Consider the following 20887-nt stretch of genomic DNA (forward strand, 5'->3'; position numbering starts at 1 on the left):
CTCTTCCAAGAAGTGGAGGGTGAGGGGAGCATCCCTCACCATCAAGCTTCAAAAGTCAGGAGTGTGATTTGCTTCATCAGAGTTTTGAAGTCATTTTCATTTATATTATTGGGTCACAATGTAAATCATTCTATTGGTTCTGCTCACTTCCCTTTGATTCATTTAATACAAGTTTCCTACAGCTTCTGAAGTTTCCCTGATTTCTTGATTTTCTTCATTTCATATACCAAAATTTATTCAGCTATTCCCAAGTCAATGTTATTGTTTATTTTTTTTAAAGGAGCTGATTTTACAGGGAATTCTGCTGAGTGTCTAAACCACCAAACAACAGCAACAAAACCTCTGGGTGTTCTCTTATTGTAAGAGAACCCTGACATTAGGAATTTTAAAGGTGTGGGAAGGCTTCTCTTTCTAATATGTTCTGGTCACTAAAGTGCTCATTTCCCCATTCAGCTTAGGTATGTTTCATCAGTATTTTTGACTCCTGATTATCACTCTTTAATCACTTTATAAATTTACTGGATTCAGAGTCAAACTCCAAGAAGATATGGGTTCAAGTTCTACCTCTGAAGTGCATACTTACTGTGCTATCCTGGGCAAGCCCTCAGTGTCCTTAGGCAACTTCCCTCAGACTATAAGATGAAAAACTGTTGACCAAGTAATGGAATGTTTTGGGAATAGGAAAAGAAACACAGGGACAGCATGAAACAGAATATAAAACATTAGGCAAGAAGCCAAGAGATTTCTTAAAGTTTTCAACACCGAGAGAGTGGGACTGTCTCTGTGCATCTACTTTTCCACTTAAATCTTCATGCACAAGTGTCTTTGTGCACAAAAACACACAAAGACAATCATCATCCTCGGTTCCTGAGAGACTACTACTATTAGAATTTAAATTTCAGAAAATGAGCAATCACATCTTATTTGAAGAAAGGAACTCTGCATATGGGAGGTAGATGCTTAAGTTATAAGCAGTAACACATGCTAGCTGGTTTAACTTGCATTGAGAAAAATAAGTTTTTTCTCATTGAGACTTCTCTATAACAAAACAGAAGCAAATAAATAAAAAATGGTCCAATTTTAAACAACAATGCCCAACAAATAACACTTTTTTAACACCACTGACAAGAGTAGGAGGATTCTATATAAAGTGGAGTCATTTTTGTTTCTTAACCTTAGGACATTGGTAACTAAAACTTTACCTGGGGTTCTTTACCTTTTTATTGGTGTTCTGGACTCCTTCAGTCATCTGGTAAAGCCTTTGTACCTCTTCTCAGAATAATGTTTTAAATGCATAATTGTGAATGCATAGGATGACAAAGAAAATAGATTATATTGAAATAAAGTTATCAAAATAGATATTTTATATTTTATAAGCCACTTTATAAACAGTTAAAATCCATTTATCTAAAAGGAGAACTTAAAGAGTGTTTATTAATATTTTTCCAAAACTAAGAATTCTCAAATAAATGTACCAAATATTTATTAAATGCCTACTATATAAATAGACCAATTTTCCAGGTGTAAAAGAAAGTATAAAATTTTAATAAGATAAGGTCTCTACCATCATGAAATTGAAAATCTAATTTAGTAAGAAAGTCTTGACTCTTTGCCCAGTGTTATTGCCCAATATTATACTACCCTTATGTCTTTCCCTGTGTTCTTAATATCCCAGGACTTGTTGAATGTCTTTGTTCACTCTAATTATACCATTCATGGTTTTCTAGGCTGTTCTATCATCTTTCTAAGCTGAAAAAAATCCTCATTTTTTCCCATAAAATTCATTAAATATTCTCTCCTCAACACTGAATTCCTTTGCTTATTCAGTTTTCCTTGTCTATTCTCCAATTACTTGGAGAATGAGGGAGTTCAAGTGGAAGGTGTTTCTAGGATATATAATGAACATGTTTCTGGAGGAAGTGAGATGGATGGAGGGAGTTTGCTTTGCAATTTTTGCTTGGGAATCATGAATTTAAAGGTACTCCCATTGACTATAGCAGAGGAGATATGATGGCTTCATTTTCATTATGAGTTTTTTTAAAATCATGAGGCAAGTTTGGGATTAACATCTGAGAAATAGTTCAGCAGAACTGACTATATAGTATTAGCCATAAGAGCATTTAAAACACAAATCACAATAAAACAAGACAATGCAATTCTTCCTGGCTCATTAATAGTTTTTGCTATTTAATATGCTTTGATTTGAGTTCTAGTAAAGGTAGTCATTCATATGACAAATATTTAATGAATGCCTGTGACTTGACCCATCAGTCAGTTGCTATTCTCTCTCTGTCTCTGTCTCTGTCTCTCTCTCTTTCTCTCTCTTTTTCTGTCTCTCTCTCTCTCTCTGTCTGTTTCTCTCTCTCTCTGTTTGTTTCTCTCTCTCTCTTTCCCTCTCTCTGTCTCTGTCTCTCTCTCTCTCTCAGGTTAATTTGCATTTGCTTATCTCAATGTCATATTGTGCCTCCCCAGCAGAATGTAAGCTCCTTGGAGATAGGAATTGTTTCAAGTCATCGTAGGCCATATATCTAGAGCTGAAAGGGGCTTCAGAACCCATCTAGTCAAGCTCCCTCACTTTACAAATTAGGAAACTAAGACTCAGAGAAGTTAAATGACTTCCTAGGGTTAGACAGGTAACACCAGAGGCAGGACTCGAACTCAAATTTCCAAGTTCAGAACTCTACTACATTATACTGCCTCATTATTATCTTTGTATCCACTCAGATTGGACATGATAGAAACTTGCTAAATATAAATATATTGGATATAATATGCACTTGATGGGTAAAAAAGAGAGAAAATTAATTTTTCTTGGTCTCCTTTTGGCTATGTGAATGTTTCTGGAAAATGTATTTATATATGGTTTGCATTCACATATGAGTAAAATGGGTGTGGTAGGAGGTCCTTAGAAGGCATATGTTTGTTGACCTGGGAAGACAGTACTATTCATGACTTTTTCCAGTAGGGAAAGAATAAGCCATTATTTGAGTCTATTAACCACCCTGTTTTTGGCCTTCTGAAGATTGGCTCAGTTAGAATCAAGTTCCCAGAACAACTCACATCTATAACAGTGTTCTAGATATTACTTTTAGCAAAATGGGCATCAAGAGGTTGTAGTTTAAAGATGGATCCTAGAACATTTATTCATGGCTCTGGCATTCTGATTTTGAATGGTTATGTTGCATTATGGATAAAAGTCCTAGACTTTGGGATAGAAAATGTGGGTCCTAATCCTGGAGCTGAACTCAGGAAAGTTTATTGCCCTTTCTGGACCCCAGGCTCCTTCTCTATAAAACTAACATGGGCCAAATGATATCTGACATCCATTTCAAAATTGCAGACTCCCTGAGAGTATTCATATGCCTAGAACCCAGATAGTATGGCATGTAATAGGTATTAAATAAATGCTTATGGATTGATTGTTTGGCTGGTTCCTGCTTTAACATTCTAGAAGCTGTTATTCCCACCAACACTTTATCTATATTTAAAAATAGGTCACAATCCTGCACAAAGGATAGAGGCTGAGAGCTTCCAGTACAGGAGCCAAAGAGGAAAAAAAAACCCACTGTTTTGTTATAGGCTTTATTTTCCTTTTTTCCATTTATTTTTTCAAGAAAAAACTTTTGTGAGAGCCCTACTTATTCTGTTCATCATGAGAAAAAAAATTCCTGGAATAACAACTCATAACTTTCAACTCTGACTACACATCTTCATCTCTTCCAACCTAACAAATCACCACTGAAATGACTGCTTTGGAGTAAAGAGGCAAAAGATCTCCTGCCTCTGGGGAGTATGGCTGAGCAGCCATGACCCTGCTCACCTCTTTTCTGAAATTAAAGATTCACCCCCCACCATCTTTTTGGGGGGTGAGGACAGGGTGCTACTCTGGAGATGAACATCCTAACTACACCCACATACTGACCCCATGGCTCCCCAATCCTCAATGGGACATCTTGGAGTCAAGCACAAACAGTTTCAGTCATTGCCCAAACTGGAAAGAACATTTTTTCCCCAGACCATTATTAAGAATTTTATATGCACATATACACACGTACAAAGAAAGAGACACATATAACCCAAAAGAGAAAAACTCATCTCTTACTATTTGGTCATAAATTACAAGAAGTACATTTCTTTATAAAGTACCACATTCTCTCCATTCACCCCAGGGGGGTTGTAATGTAAACTGACATCTTACTTTCTTCCCAAAAAACGTTCACTTGCATTGTGTTTGAGTATAGACTGCTTAACCAGGCAAACACATAATACACTTGGAATTGGGGGCTATTGACTCTTAGCTAAGTGGGGCTACAATCATGTAATCATGCTTGAGATCCATAGAGGTCAAATATAATCCTTAGAAACACTAGTAAGTAAACATGGGCGAAAGAAGTAAGACAGGAGAGGAAGGGCATTACATAAACAGCTTAAATGCATAATTACTAGCGCCCAGAAAAATTGGAAGCCAGACAATGATAGTGCCAGAAAAGAAGGGGAACCAGTATTTTATAGCAAGTCAACCTTAATTACTTTTGATTTTATACTTTTGATACTTTAAACAAAATTAAACAGAATGGAAATGAGAATCATGGCACTTTCCCTGTCTTGGTTTCTCTCCCTCTCCTTTTCCCAGCATGGAAATCCTTCTCAAGATAGTTTATATTACCTAATGTGAGGAATCAGTTGAGCAGCTTAAAGACCAACCTTCAGCCCCCTCTCAATTTTCCTTGCCAATTAACAAAGCCAGCCACGTGTCCTCGGGGCTCTCGAGTTTTTAAATGCCCCAAATTTACCTTGCAGAAGATCAGAAACCAGAACTCATAAAATTGAACTCAGCTGCAGAATGGATCTTGGTCTTTTGAGTGCTACTAAAACAATCTGCAAATTATTTAAATTAAACCAACTCAGCTCTCAACATCTGCACGCAAAATGCTTAAATTCTGAGTGCAACTTTACTGGCATAAGAAAATAATAAGGGGAGTTCAATTTGTGTCAGCATAGCTCAGGAAAATAAGATATCATGTCTTGCTGTCTGCTTGATGTCAGCTTCTCAGATGTAAGCCTTAATGCCTCATCTTAGACTGTCCTTACTGGAGCCTGCCAAACGGAGAAGTTCAGCCAAAGTTCATGAAGCTACTACCAAATAGATTCTCCCCCCACTTTTTTCAATCATTAGGAACCTTCTGCTTTATATTGTGCACACGTGATTGTGTCTACCCTTAAAACATATATAACTCTATTAGCTTCTTCTCTGCTTTGGGTGTACTATAAATTCCTTTCTCTGATGACTTTGTTTTATTGCTTATGGATATCTGGCCTTTTAACTTTCACTATACACAGATTACATCGTGAGTGGTTGGCTGGGACACCCAACTTTCGATACATATTCTGGTCCACAGTTTCTTATTTAGGAATAGAAATAGTCATCATAGTGGTAGTGGTAGTGGTAGTGGTAGTAGTAGTAGTAGTAGTAGTAGTAGTAGTAGTAGTAGTAGTAGTAGTAGTAGTAGTAGAAGTGGTAGTAGCAAGTAGTAACAACTGTAATACTAATGAACAAACACTAACCAATGGAAATAGGAAAAACTTCTGAATGGTAATCCCAACTATCCCACTCTTTTAATCCCTCCCCCCAAATGGCCAAATTAGATCTTCCCATCCATGAACAACCAGGGATTTCTGAGAGTTCAATACTTGGAGAAATCCCCAACTCCAACTCCATTGTTAATCTCCCCATTGAAAGTGATATTGAATATACCAGCTGGACAATTACACAGGCCATTTTTCTCTTTTTAGTTGTTTAGTCTCGACTTACTTTAAATGGCTAAGCACTCATTCTTTCAAGCAAAATGGCGCACCCACACTTTTAATCATGCAAAAGAAACATTTTAATGCTGCTGAATGATATATCAATTTAGGGTCTTGGGATCCCTGAAGAGATAGAATTTCACTCATCAGCAGAAATACAGGTTTAGTAGGTGTGTGGAGACAAAAATAAGGAAAGTGCAGGCTTTGATCAACAGCACATTGTTTCAAAATAGCTTTCCTAGAGTGTCCTAAGTCACATTCAATCTTTGTTTGGTCTTTAGCGTCTTCCTTCCAGGGATTTCCAAGTCCTTTTCAAAGACCAATGCTCTAACTTCCATATCAGCCTTGTGGAACTTCAACATGGTAAAGTGAAGGAACTATACAATCTTTGGTGGAGCTTTGGGTCACCACATTTCAAATAGACTACAGTGGGGAGGACTATTTGTAATCTGAAAAGCAAATTTTTATATAGTAGACAACATAAAGGTGATTGGGACATTCATAATAATACTACTAATAATTTATATAGATGTAAGGTTTCAGGAGTCACTTTACATATGTATAACCCCATGAAGCAGATGCTATTAACATCATTTTACAGATAAAGAAACTGAGACTGAGAGAGGTGAAATGATTTGCCCACAAAGTTAATAGATGAATCAGAATTTGAATGGAGGTGTTTCTGAATCCCAAATTCAGAGTTCTATTTGTTGCATCTCCTAGCTGCCTAAAGAAACTTGCTTCAAATTATAGATTTGTAAAAGTATCCCTACATCTGATGTTGGTTCAGAGAACCTGTAAGGAGAAAAATAAGCCTTCAGAGGCAATAGAAAGGAAAGAAGAAAACAAGCATTTATTAAGCATCTTTATGAGGAAGTTGCTGTGTTAAATGCTTTGCAAATATCTCAGCTACCCTGGGAAGTAGATACTATTATGATCTTCATTTTACAAGAATAGAAAGAAATGAAGTGCTTTGCCCAGGGTCACATAGCTAATAATTGTCTGAGGATGGATTTGAACTCGGATATTACTGGCTCCAGGCTCAGAGTTCTATCTACTCTACTACCCTGTTACTTCTATAAAAACAGAAAGAAAATTGAACTCAGGAGTCAAAAAAAGGTGAATTTTACTCCATGCTTGCCTATACACTAACCATATGAAGTTTGAGCAAGTTGCTTACTTACTTTTTATAACCCTTATGCTTCCGTCCTTGGAGTCAATACTGGTATTGGTTCCAAGGCAGAAGAGTGGTGAGGGATAGGCAATGGGGGTTAAGTGACTTGCCCAGGATCATAATAGCTAGGAAGTATCTGAGGCCAGATTTGAACCCAGAATCTCCCATTTCTAGGCCTGACTTTCAATCCACTGAGCCACCCAGCTGCCTCCTGATTATTATTTATTGTTTAGTCTTAATTTCCTTGCCTTCAAAAAAAATGGGGAAGATAATACCTGGCCTGCCAACTTGAGAGGGTTGCTATGAGGATCAAATGAGACAAATAATTTATTTGTAATCATCAGTTAATCAATCAAAAGCATTTATTATGGTCCTGATCTCTCTAGGCACTGATAACACACATAAAAAGAATGACATGATCATTATTCACTAAGCGCTTGCATTCTAAAGGAACATGTACTGTTACTTATTATTATTAAATTTAAAGTTAATGGAAATAAAGAAGTAAAAACAATATCTAATTCTCAAGTAAAGAAATAATCTAAAAGGTGATCACCTTGTACCCATGTATTGCTCAGTGAGCTCTTGATTTCTTTTCATCTTCAATATCATAACATCTTTCAAATTAAGCATTGTGCTTTAAAGGAACTAGGTCACTGACTCTTAACTTAATCTGGTATCAATTATATCCCTAGGTTTGGAATATTCCATGTCTATTCAATGTCTGTGCAGATGAAATGCTTTAATACCTTAGATAGTAGCGAGTTGCTGGATTCAGTCTGAAAAAGATGGTTGGAAAAGTTTAAAATAGTTTTGCTAGATTCAAAGACAATCAAGATTAAAAATTCCCAAATGTGTATTCTGGACCCTCTCCAAAAACATTCCATCTTTATTCATTATTGGATATTGTCTTGATTAAAATTCCTGTTGGTTTGTTCTATGGTTAAGTAGTAATCTTGTATCTTAGCTCTTGGAATGTATTGGTATCATGTGACACACGCATGAAGCCCAAATGAATATAGAGAGATCTCTTTCACAAGTCAGCGAGGAGACGAAGTCACAATGTTCAGATTTCAGCAGAGCTGTTTGGGAAAAGTTGATCTGTTCAACACATTCTTTCCAAATGGCAAGGCTGAAAGAACGCTGTGCAAAAGGCGGGGGGAAACGAGCTCTTCAGGTGGCTTTTTGTACAGTCTCCACGTTCAGAAGAAAATGGGAATTTCCCAGAGCCACATTCCAGACCCTGGAGAAATTAAGAAGGTGTGTGTTCTCTCCCCCTCCGTCCCCCTCCCCCCACCCCACATTTTTTTCTCTCCCCTTCTCACCATTTGGTGCCCTGCAGTCCGAATTTCACACAGTAACACGCAAAATATGCACACAGACAATTCGAAGCAGATGATTTGGTTACCATCTTCTGAGTCATCATTTTGTTGCTCAGAGTCTCTGGAGATGCCTTTCAGGATAAGCGGAGGATTTGGTTAAGAGGCGTTCTGAACTGTAATCAATATGGGGGCAAAAAGGGGCATTTGTACCCCAGCCTCGCCGAAGCTCCTGGGAGACAGCCTTCCTGTCTGCACTCTTAGCGGGACCCCGTGAGAGCAATGGGGAGAGCTGCTTGGCTTCCAGGGCCAACTCTTCTTGGGGTCCCGTCCGGGGTCTACCGGGCTTTGGCAAACACAGCTAACCTTTGGTTGGTTGGTTTGAATAGCCACTCGGAAATAAGCTGGGGGAGCAGGCCCTGAAGTAGCGGAGGCCCCGAAAAGCTGGCCCGCCTGTTTCAAAGTAACCCAATCCCTCCCTCCTTTCAGCTGTCCTCATCCACATGCTGGAAACACATTTCGCAGCCTGTGAAAAGGTCAGAGTGGCACTTCAGAGCCTTCTGAGAAGTGCAGGAAAATCCGCACCCTCCAGAGGGGCTGGTGACAGCCTGAGTCATTTCCCAAATGCCGCTGGGGAGACCAAAAGACTGACGAAGAATGTGAGCTCTGCCAAATGGGGGCCGACCAGCGGAAACTCGCTGCTCCCACGGCAGACTGGTGACCCTGGCCTGGACTGGCTGCGAAGGAGTTTTGAACGGTTCCCTGTAATAAAATTGCAAACTGAGGGAAACTACTACTGATGACTAGAGAATGGTAAACTGAGGAAAACGATCACTGATTGAAATAGTGAGGGTAAACTGATGGGGACCTGTGTTCTCTGGCTGGCTGTGACTAGAGAGGCTTACATTACAACCGGCCATCCTTGAGAATTTAAGTGGAGGTCCTGGTGTTGGGGAATGCTGGAGTTCTAGCGCCAGATTGGATCACATAATACCGTGAGAGGTCTTTGGGCGTATCCATAAACTAATCCGCCAATTGGGGGCAGGAATTTCACTAAAGTAAGATTAATAAGAGGTGGTGATGGGGCTGAGGGCATAGAAAGCTGATCCTGGAGTCAGAAAGACCTGAATTCAAATAGGGACCTCAGACCTTTCATTAGCAATGTGACCCTGGGCAAGTCACTTAACTTTGGTTTGCCTTCATCCTTTGGAGAAGGAAATGGCAAACTCTGCCAGTATCTTTGCCAAGAAAACCCCATAACTGAACAACTGAACCACAACAAGATAAATGATCAGAAATATGAGTCATGGAGATGGAAAAGTGAAAGGTCATAAGTGGGATTTGAAGTTAAAGCCAAGGTCACCACAAAGGCCAGGAGGCTGGCAAGAGGCATCTGGGTGGTGTAGTGAATGGAGTTCTGGCTTGGAGTCAGAAAGACCTGAGTTCAAGTCTTCTCTTAGACACTTCTGTGACCCCGAACCAATCAATCAATGTCTCTCAACCTCAGTTTCCTCCTCTGTAAAATGAGATGGCCTCTAAGGTTCCCTTCCAATTGTAAATCTTTGTTCTTGTGACCTGCTTCCCAGAGGTGAGATTTGTATACCTTAAAGTGCTGTACAAATATAACTCTTTGCAATTTGTAGAGCTGCATTGGATTCTCTCCACAAAGTAGACCAGGGAGAAAACAAATCACATGACCTCAAGCAAAGCTTCTCTATGCTCATGCATTTGCCTTGCCCCTCTATCCCTCAGTAAGTCTTAAATAAAAAGAAAACTTTAAGGGGTTTAGAGGTCTCCTGCTGAAGGGAATTTAGAAGATGGAAGGAAGGGACATCCCAGAGAGCAGGAGCTTTTAACCATTTTTTGTCTTGAGGACACTTTGGGCATCTGATGAAGCCTATGAACCCCCTTCTCAGAAGAATGTTTTTAAATAGGAAATAAATACGTACAATTACAAAGGAAGCCAAATATTGAAATATAGTTATTAAAACCTTTTTAAAGAATAATTTCATAGAATTCAGGTTAAAAACCTCTCTCTTGGAGCCTGATATCAAACATATTCATACATACCTACAGTAGACCATTTATCTTTTGTTTTTATACCACCTCCATTTCTGAACATATCCCTTACATCCGGATAGCCAGTCCTTATAACAAAGAATAGATAGGCAGAGGTATACAGACAGTGAAAAGGAGACAAGAGAGGAGAAAGAGAAAATAAAAAGAGGAGGAGGGAGAGAGAGAGAAGGATAGAAGAGAGAAGGAAAGAGGAGAAAGACGAGAGAAAAAAGAGAAATGAAGGGGAAGAGAGCAGAGGAGAAAGGAGAGAAAAGGAGGGAAGGAGAGAAGAACAGAGAGAGATAGGGGCAAAGAGACAGAAAGAAAAAGAAAGACAATGAGGGTAAGAGCAAAACTAACTATTATAGCAATGGAGTTTGACACTACATGCAATATTTCATGCCCACCAGTCCTCATTTCTGCAAAGGGAGGCAGGTACATTTCTTCATTTCTTCTTTATAGTCAAGCTTGGTTCGTAAAATTACATACCTAGTATCACGTGTGAATGAAGCAAACAAGAGTCTCGTTTCAAGTTTGATCCCTTGCTGCCTCCCCTGATACTAAACTCCTAAAAATGTCCCTAGTCTAGACCTCTTGCTAGCTTCTTGGATTTTCTTATGTAATTGGTTTGGCCTTCAAGTCCCACTTGCCACCTCTTATCCTTCTGTTTCATCACTTGTTGTTCTAGACTGGACCGGACTGAGCCAATTTCAAGGTAGTTTATGTTTACTATTGCAGTAAAGTGAGACACTTGTCAAAAATTCAACAGTTAACAACAGAAGATGTACTTAGCTATAATGGGACAAGAGATTCAATAGGAATACTCATTAGAAACACCTTGATAGGAAGTTCTCTTACCTCTAAGTTACCTATGATGAGAAGCATCTATTTTGCATTTAATTGAACAGGAAGTGGTCTTTTGATCACCTGAGCCAATTAATTTTCAAAGTCAGTACCTTTTAAAGAAAAAAAAATTTAAACCTAGCATAACTTGCATGAGAAAGGAGGTTATACAATTGCAACCACCAACCTATGTTCCTGGTTTCTTATCTTGTGATTCCTAAGATAATGTTGCCCCTAACATGGTCACAGACTTTCTTGGATGCTCATTGCCCCAAACTCACAGATGAGAATTATTTCCTTCAGTTACATGGAAGCCATTGAGCCTCAATCTTCTACAGGAATTATTTCCTTTTCCATCCCAAACTCCCAAATGCTAAAATAACATTCATAGTAAATAGCTTTTCAGATTGCTCTTGGAATAGCACCAAATTTGTGGATCAATCAGTCAATGAACTAGTTAAATATATACTGAGAGCAAATGTATGTGCCCATCATTCTAGAGGTTAGTAGGGGTTGAAGGAGATTGTATAGAAACATATACGTAGCTTATTGTCTAGGAGACAATCGGAGAAGAAATTCCTGGAATCTAACTATCCAAATTGGTTATATGATCCTCTGGGGCAAGGAAACTATGCTCAAGTTGATTTTTCTTCTTTGCAGTTTTAATCATTGTCCTTTGTATTAAAGGATGACCACAAAATGGTGACTTCTCCTAACATAAGGTATTGATTGGCAATCCTGTTGTTCCCTTGCAAAGATATTTTTGTTTGTTTCCCCTGAATAATCATTTTTATTACTTTTTACTACCTTGGGTCTAAAGATAGATTGCATCATTCTGGGACTAAACAAACTACTCTCCTACTCTAGTCATTCTCTAGGTCAGACTAAAGTGGAGAATAGGAACTCCTGACTACCCATGACCTAAAAACAAGGGTAAGTTAATAAAATCACCAAATGGTGAGAAGATGGATTTTATCTCATCCTTACTGAGATAGCCAATCAATTAATTTGGCTCCAATACAAGCCCAACTATGTTTTTCCCTCTACGTTTTTTAAAATTCAAATTTACCCATCCTTCAGTTGACTGAATAACTTTTATGTTTTACCTTTCTTAAAAAGAAAAAGAAAGAAAGAAAGCCTTTACCTTCAGTCTTAGAATTAATACTATTTATTGGTTCCAAAGAAGAAGAGTAGTAAGGGTTAGGGCTAGACAAGGGAGGTTAAATGATTTGCCCAGTATAACAAAGCCAGGAAGTGTCTAAGGTCATATTTGAACTCAAGACTTCCTTCTATAGGCCTGGCTCTCAATCCATTGAATTACTTAGGAACTTCCAACTTTTGCCTTTCTAAAATGAGAATTGAGACTTGGGGTAAATGCCCTCAGCAAGATTGTATACGATAAACTCAAAGATCCTGGCTTTTAGGAGTAGAACCCACTTTTTGACAAAAACTGCTGGGAAAATTGGAAAACAGTATGGGAGAGATTAGGTCTAGATCAACATTTCACACCCTATAATAAGATAAATTCCGAATGGGTAAATAACTTAAATATAAAAAAAGAAACTATAAGTAAATTAGGTGAACACAGAATAGTATACCTGTCAGATTTTTGTGAAAGGAAAAATTTCAAGACCAAGCAAGAAATAGAGAATATTACAAAATGTAAAATGAATAATTTTGATTATATTAAATTAAAAAGGGTTTGTACAAACAAAACCAATGCAACCAAAATTAGAAGGATAGCAAAAAATTAGGGGAAAATTTATAAGAAACACCTCTAACAAAGGTCTAATTTCTCAAATTTATAAGGAACTAAATCAAGTGTACAAAAAAATTAAGCCATTCCCCAATTGATAAATGGGCAAGGAACATGAATAGGCAGTTTTCAGATAAAGAAATAAAAACTATCAATAAGCACATGAATAAGCATTCTAAATCTCTTATAATTAGAGAAATGAAAATCAAAACAACTCTGAGGTACCACCTCACACCTAGAAAATTGAATAATATTATAGCAAAGGAAAGTAATAAATGTTGGGGGGGGGTGTAGCAAAATTGGGAAACTTATGTATTATTGGTGGAGTTGTGAATTGGTCCAACCATTCTGGAGGGCAATTTGGAAGTATGCCCAAAGGAATTTAAAAGACTGCCTGCTCTTTGATCTAGCCATGCCACTACTGGGTTTATACTCCAAAGAGACAATAAGGAAAAATACATGTGCAAAAATATTTAAAGCCACGCTCTTTGTGGTGGCAAAAAACAAAATGGGAAAATTAGGGGATGTCCTTTGATTGGGGAATGGCTGAACAAATTGTGGTATCTGTTAGTGATGGAATACTATTGTTCTAAAAGTTATAATGAACTGGAGGAATTCCATGTGGACTGGAGTGACCTCCAGGAATTGATGCAGACTGAAAGGAGCAGAACCAGGAGAACCTTATACACAGAGACTGATTCACTGTGGCATAATCGAATGTAATGGACTTTTCTACTAGCAACAATGCAATGATCTAGGACAATTCCAAGGGATTTATGAGAAAGAATGCTATCCACATCCAGAGAAAGAACTGTGGGAGTAGAAACACAGAAGAAAGACAGTTCCTTGAGCATATGGTTCGATGGGGTTGTGATTGGGGATGTAGACTCTAAATGATTATTCTATTGCAAATATTAATAATATAGAAATAGGTCTTGATCACTGATACATGTAAAGCCCAGTTGAATTGCACATTGACTATAGGAGGGTGGAGGACAGAGGGGATGGAAAGAACATGAATTATGAATCATGTAAACATGGGAAAATACTCTAAATTAATTAATCAAATAAAAAAATAATAAAAAATAAAGTAGAATGGAAATTTTCAGCTCCTTAGGGAAGTTATAAACCCAACTGTTTTGGAGTCATTGGAAAAAAATATGTCCCTATCCCTTACCCCAGGAGAATCAGTGTTAGAGACCCTGAGTGAACAGTATGAGCCCCATCTTCCCTGCTTTTCATTTTGAACAGTACAGAATCAATTATACAGAATAAAGAGACAGGAATGAATTGTGATGGGTACCACAGATCTCATTTTATTATCTTTCACCCCAACCTACTTCTTTTCTAAAATAGTTTGTGCATATCTATGGATATATGTGCAAGTACATATCTCCCAAGCACCCTCCTCCTCCTGATGTCCTCTTCAAATCCTTCAAGGCCTGGATGAAATCTCTCAGATCCAGGTTTTACTCCAAAGGCCACCTAACTTCTGCTATCAGAACTGAAAAAGTTGCTAGATGTCATTGAAGCCAAGCATTTCATTTTCCAGAAGGACAGAATTTTAGGGATGAGGAGAGAGCATTTCAGTCATGGAGGGGAAAGGCAGAGCCTGCTCAAAAGAATACAGGTGAAAGATGGAATATTCTGTAAGAGGAGCAGCAAATAAGTCAGTCTGATTGAAATATTGAGTGTCTAAGAGGACAGAAAAATGAAATCTTTCTGAAGAGATAAGAAATCTGCAGTAAAGTTTTATATTCAAGCTTCTCAAGGTACAGAGGTAGTCTTGGATGATTCCAGTGACGGTTATGCCAGGGAAGCACAATCTCCAAGCTGGGAAGTTTCCAAGTTTGGGCCCAGCAACAGACTGTTTGTTGTCTAAGAACCAGGCTAACTAAGTTGTGAGAGGCTATTACCAGAAGGTTGACCAGCAGGTGACGAATATTTTTGGCCACAGAAAGTCATGAAGACCGTCCACTAAGGTATGAAGAGATTAGTATTCTAATTCACTGAGCACAACAGCTTCAGAATTGAGGGAACCATGGACTAGTGGTTCAATAAACTTTTCAGGTCATATGTTGTTTTAAAAAAAAAACCGGGAGTGCTACAGTCTCTGTAAGTTGCTCCAAGATATCTTATAGCTCATTGGTAACCACGAAAATACTTTCTTTTTGTACAACACAACGTACAAGGTTCCTTCACGCTTTGTATTTCACTTGATTCCTGTCAAATTCTGATGGAAGAGTTTGGAAAGGATGATCACCCCCAATTTTCAGAAGGGTAAAAGTAAGATCCCCATCAGTAAACTGACTAGTTTGAAGTCTGTGGTTCTTAGCAGAACTGGGAAAAGGACCTATTTCTATCAATACTCTCTATGTTCCATTACACTTCTTTGCTGATAAATCTTGCTTGCCAGAGTTGGGTTGCCAAGGGTTAATGGCCAGCACAGCAGTCAGAAATGCCAAGGCTGAGTCAGAAAGAGTGACTGGTCAGTTGGGAAAATGGCCAAGAAGAGAAAAAGAGCCAAGAACAAGCTGGGCTCTAAATCAAGAGGAACAATTCCTATTTGAGAGCTCAGGCTGGTCAGAGATGGCACAAAACTTGTGACACAGCCCAGATTTCTTTAACAGCTGGTGTGTCTGTGTCAACCATGCCCCCTCTTGTTCCTTAAAGGGATCAACTTATCAGAAGACAGAATCTTGACAAGTTGCCTTACTGACTGGACTTAAATCTTCCTGTTGGTCTCAAACTCATTGAGGGTAGAAACTATCCAATTCAAATTGGTATCCTCCCCAGATCCAGTGAAGAGCCTTGGACTTTGATTCAATTGGATTCAATTCAATAACTTGGGGAGCTTTTGCCAACTGTTCACTCTCTTTCAGCATATATGTCTAATAAGTTGACAAATTTTGCTGTTAATGCCTAATATTTATATAACATTATGTGATGGGCACTGTGCTAAACACTTTAAAACCATTATCTTACTCACTCCTTTCAATACCCTGGGAGGTAGGTGCAATTATCACTATTTTACAGGTGAGGAACCCAAGGCAAACAGGAATTAAGGGAGTACCCTGGGTCATACAGCTATTCAGTGTCAGAGGTCAGATTTGAACTCAGGCTTTCCTAATGCCAGGCCCAGTATGCTATTTATTCAGTGTACCACCTAGCTGCCCCATTTACTACACACTTCTCTCTTCTTACACAGCTGACTCTCATATGGACTACCATTGTGACTTCCTACTTGCTGTCCCTGATTTAAAATTCTCCCCATGTGAATCTGTCCAACACAAAGTGATCAAAGTGATCTTGTTTAATTTCAAATCTGATCACGTCACTCTCCTACCCAATAAATTGTCTTTTCCCTAAAAGATCAGATATAAACCTCTCCATTTGGCTTTTAAGGACCTTCACAACCTGTCCCCAACTAAAATTTCATCCTCATTATATTTTACACCCTTTTTCTGTACAAGTCTAGGCAAATCTTCCTTCTCTCTATTCTGCAGACAGAATACTCCAAATCCTATCTCCATGCTTTTTGCAATGGCAGGTCACCCATGCCTGGGATATACAACTACAACCTTCTTACCTCCAACCCATCAAATCTCTCACTTACTTCAAGACCCAGATCAAGCACTGCCTTCTAAAGAAAGCCCTTCCTGATCCTCTTCTTTTGTGCCCCAATTCCTAACAACCTCGTGTTTTTAGGAATTGTTTAGGAAGAAAGCAACCCTATTTTGCATTTATTCCAGATCTACTTCTCTGTGTACATGTCCTCTTCCAGAATAGAAAGTAGGCTCCTTGAGAACAGAGGTTATTTCATCTTTGTCTTTGTAGATCCAGTATCTAGGATAGTGCTTGACATAAAAAGGATAAATATGTGAAAGGAAGGAAAGAAAAAGGAAACAAGACATAATTAAGTACTTACAATGTGCCTAGCACTGTGCTAAGCCCTCTCTTTTAAAACCTTTACCTTCTGTCTTAGAATCGATACCATCAGTTCGAAGGCAGAGGAGTGGTAAGACTAGGCAACTGGGGTTAGGTGACTGATCCAGAGTCACAGAGCTAGTAAGTGTCCGAGGGCAGATTTGAACTCAGAAAGACAAGTCATTCTGACCCAGGTTCAGCACTCTGCCCACTGTATCATCTAGCTACCTATGAACATTCTGTCTATTTTAATGCTGCCCAAGATTGCATTAGCTTTTGAATTCTTCATTTTCTATTAGACTATGATATCATACAGTTGGAGTACACTGAAGTGCACATTTTTGTCCAGCCACTGTGCAGCTCAGTCCAACTGTGTAGCAGTCACATGGATGTCCAGGAGGGGTGCCTTTAATTTACATGAATAATTTACTTCTGAGAGACAGAGCAGAAGGGTATAGATTCAGAGCCAGGATGACCTGTGGCCATGTGCAGCTTCTTCTTGTGACCACAGGAGAGTCACTTAATCTTTCAATGTGCCAGGCAACTCTTTAAGACTATATTACACAAGAGTTGGTGATTTATCTGCATCAGTGAAGGAAGGAGTTTGTTCATTGAATAAAATCCCTGGTCAGGACCCCAGTAAAAATTTAAAACTACTTAAGAATAATTGAAAATTGACAAGTCAGACTCTTTGGAATGCAGGTGGAGTTGTCAAACGAGGCTACAATCTCCTCTGCCATTAGAGAGAGAGAGAGAACATTGAACTTGTCAGAAGATCTGGCTTCAAGTCTCAACTTTGCCTGCCATTTTCTACATTTTTTCTTGGGCACAATAGATATAGAAGTGGACCTTGGCTTGAGAAGATCCTGAGTTCTTATCCAACCTCAGACATTTATTAGCTGTGTGACCCTGGACAAATCACTTAACCATGTTTATCTCAAATTTCTGCATCTCTAAAACGAGCAGGAAAAAGAAATATCAAACCACTCCAATATATGACAAACAATTGAACAACGAAACAGCAAAAGTCCTTTCTGTTTTTCTCACTCTTTGTGAGTCTAATTTCCAGTTTGAGTACAAGTTCTCTCTCTTAGGCTGTTTCTGTCTAGCTTTTGACAACTTATTGAGGGCATATTCTTGAAATGGAGTACACTAAATTTGGCTGATATGGAAGTGCAGACACATATTTTCCACATACAGTTGTAGATAGAAGATGCAATGACCTCCTGGTCTTATCATTTCCTTTTTTACCTGGAAAGAAATCATGACAATCTGACCCTTCCAAGTAGAGGATTTAAGGAAGAACAGTACTAGTCCTCCAGGGAGAAAGGGGAGGGACAGCAACCATGAACTTTTTGAGATTTGTCATCCCAAATAAGACATCTCCTACCCAATTAGCTGCTTCCATGAGACATTGCCCAAGAACAATGCTTGGCTTCTCTACTCATTGGATAATGAGATGATAGCATTTACATCAGGAAGATATAATGTAATTCAACAGAATGTCACTTAAGTTCCATTTGCCTCAATTTCCTTAACTAGTAGATGAGGACATAATAGAATCTACCTCTTAAGATTGTTTTAAGGATCATTTGAGATAATATTTGTAAAATACAAAGCTCAATGACTGACACATAATGAATACTGGGTTTGGAGTCAGGAAGACCTTTCACTTATTAGCTATATCATCCTGGACAAGCCATTTAACATCAGCCTCAATTTCCTCAACTATGAAATAAAGATAATAACATCATAGATCTACCTAGGTTTTGTGAGGATCAAATGAGATAATATTTGTAAAGCATTTAGTTTGGTGTCTGGTACATAGTAGGTAATATATAAATACTTATTCCCTTTTTTCCTCTATATCCGTCAGTCTGCTCAGCAAGGTACTCAAGGCCCAAAGAGAGTCTTAGCTTTCCTAACAAAGTTTCTCACTGACAACAAATAGCAAATCTCCAGAATTGGAACCCATGTCCTTGGAAACTAAAGCTGGAGTTCTTCAACTATAGGCACTACAGAAGATACCATATATAGTTCCTAGAATTTGATCAGACACTCAAGATGCCAAGGTCATCCACTGCATCCAGAGTCATCATTAATCATCTTTCCTGACTTTTGTCTTGCCACTGGACTTTGATGCAACTCTGCCTCAGTTAAATTCGATTCACTTGCAAGTCAAGCCAACATCTTGTGATGTCATTGGTCCTCTGAAAACAAAGGCCAAACAATAACAACTTCTTTATGATGCTTAGCACTTCTGTTTACCCTTTACATGAGGTAATGTTTGGCTACTCCTAGTCTCCTTCCTGAGTTTGGTTTGTCCCTAAGTTCTAAATTGCTTTCTCACTTCAACTCTCTTTTCTCTTTTGATCACATTCCATCCTATTTGATCAAAATTCACCCTTTTTTGACCTGTTCTTTCAGGAGTTTTTCTCTTTGTTAGATGAAAATGAGTCATTAATCAAATAAACTAATTTCCTTTAATGAGCTACTCCTCTCAGGTCTCAGAATGCTGGTTCCAGAAATGATTGGTGAGAATTTAGATACCTGTAACAGATAGAATCATTCTTAGGAGACTATGGTCAAGGGAAAATTGTACTCTATGGACTACTTCCCTATTTTCCCTTAACCTTTTTTATTTTGCTTTTTTATACAACAATTATTTCTTTACCCTCCACACTCCCAAGTAACACTTTTTATTTCTTTTTTGATGGGGGGGGGGGAGAACAAAAAAAATAACTTTCACTAGGACTTTTGAAATTATATACAAAATTCCATTCTTAGAGGTCCACATATTTCTATAGGAAGAAGAGAAGTATACTCCACCATCTCTTCTTTGGAATCATTGCAATCAATGCAAAGTTCTACTGTTTTCTGTTTTTGTTTTCATTTACGTATTTGTACATACGTCTTGGGTCTATTTTCATCACCATGTATCAGTTTATTAAAAACTTCCCATATTTTTCTAAATTCTAAATTCTTCATATTTATTCTTTCTTATGGCTCAATAGGATTCTATTTCATTCATATACCATAATTTGTTCAACCACTAAACCACTCCCCAAGCAATGGGCTGGGGCCCGACTGTTTCTTTAAAATTTTTTTATAACCACAAAAAGCAGTGCTATGATATTTCAGAATATGTGGAACCTATCTGTTTTTTATCTCCTTGTGATAGATGCCTAGTAGTGGATTGAATAGGAAAATGCTTATCAAGTACTTTGCAAACCTTAAAGTGCATGGATACTTGGTGAGGAGGAGGAGAAGGAGGATCATTGACCCATAGGGTATCATAAGATCATTGGCTTTTCTTCTCAAGAATCTCCAGATTCCTATTGCCTGTAGGATAAAATACAAATGCTTTCAGCTTGGCATCCAAGCCCTTCATTATCTGGCTCCAGTCTACCTTTCCCAGATTATTTCATATTATTTCTGTTCCCTCAGTATATGTTCCAGCCAAACTGACCCCATTGGCTGTTCCCCAACCTCCACATTCCATCTCTTACCTTTGCACCTTTGAATGGCCTATGTGCCCCATGTCTTTTATTTTCATCTCTTAAAGAACCTGCCTTTCTTTAAGGGGCAGTTCATGTGTTACTTCCTGAAGGAGGCCTTTTCCCTTTCCCTAAAAGCTATTGTTCTCTCGATCCCCAAATAATTGTGTAAGGGCATGATTTTCTGTTTACAAGTCATATTGTCCCTAAAACCCCTAGCAAAATTGAAGTTTCAACTATTTTTCTTTTTGACTTTGGATCCCCAGTATGTAGTACATTGGGATAGCTGGGCAGCACAGTAGATAAAGCTTTGTGCCTGCAGGCAGGAAGATCTGAGTTTAATTCTGGACATACTAGCTTTGTGACCCTGGGCAAGTCGTTTAACCCTGTTTGCCTCAGTTTCCTCAGATGTAAATGTTCTTTTTGCTAAGAAAACCCCAAATGGGGTCACAAAAAATCATATAAGACTGAAACACTGAAAAACAACAAAATGTAATACATTCCCTTG

At 38.3% G+C, this 20887-nt stretch overlaps 1 long non-coding RNA gene across 1 annotated transcript; it reads right to left on the reverse strand.

The window, feature by feature from the left end:
- Window positions 1-1292: 1292 nt before the first annotated feature.
- LOC103102850 (uncharacterized) lies at window positions 1293-9988 on the reverse strand. Its single transcript, XR_467369.2, has 3 exons — window positions 8305-9988; window positions 7536-7758; window positions 1293-6254 (listed from the first exon to the last, which is right to left on the reverse strand). It is a non-coding gene; the product is annotated as an uncharacterized LOC103102850 (long non-coding RNA).
- Between the last annotated feature and the right edge of the window lie 10899 nt (window positions 9989-20887).

Source organism: Monodelphis domestica, chromosome 4 (assembly GCF_027887165.1).
Source record: "Monodelphis domestica isolate mMonDom1 chromosome 4, mMonDom1.pri, whole genome shotgun sequence".
Lineage (NCBI taxonomy): Eukaryota > Metazoa > Chordata > Mammalia > Didelphimorphia > Didelphidae > Monodelphis > Monodelphis domestica.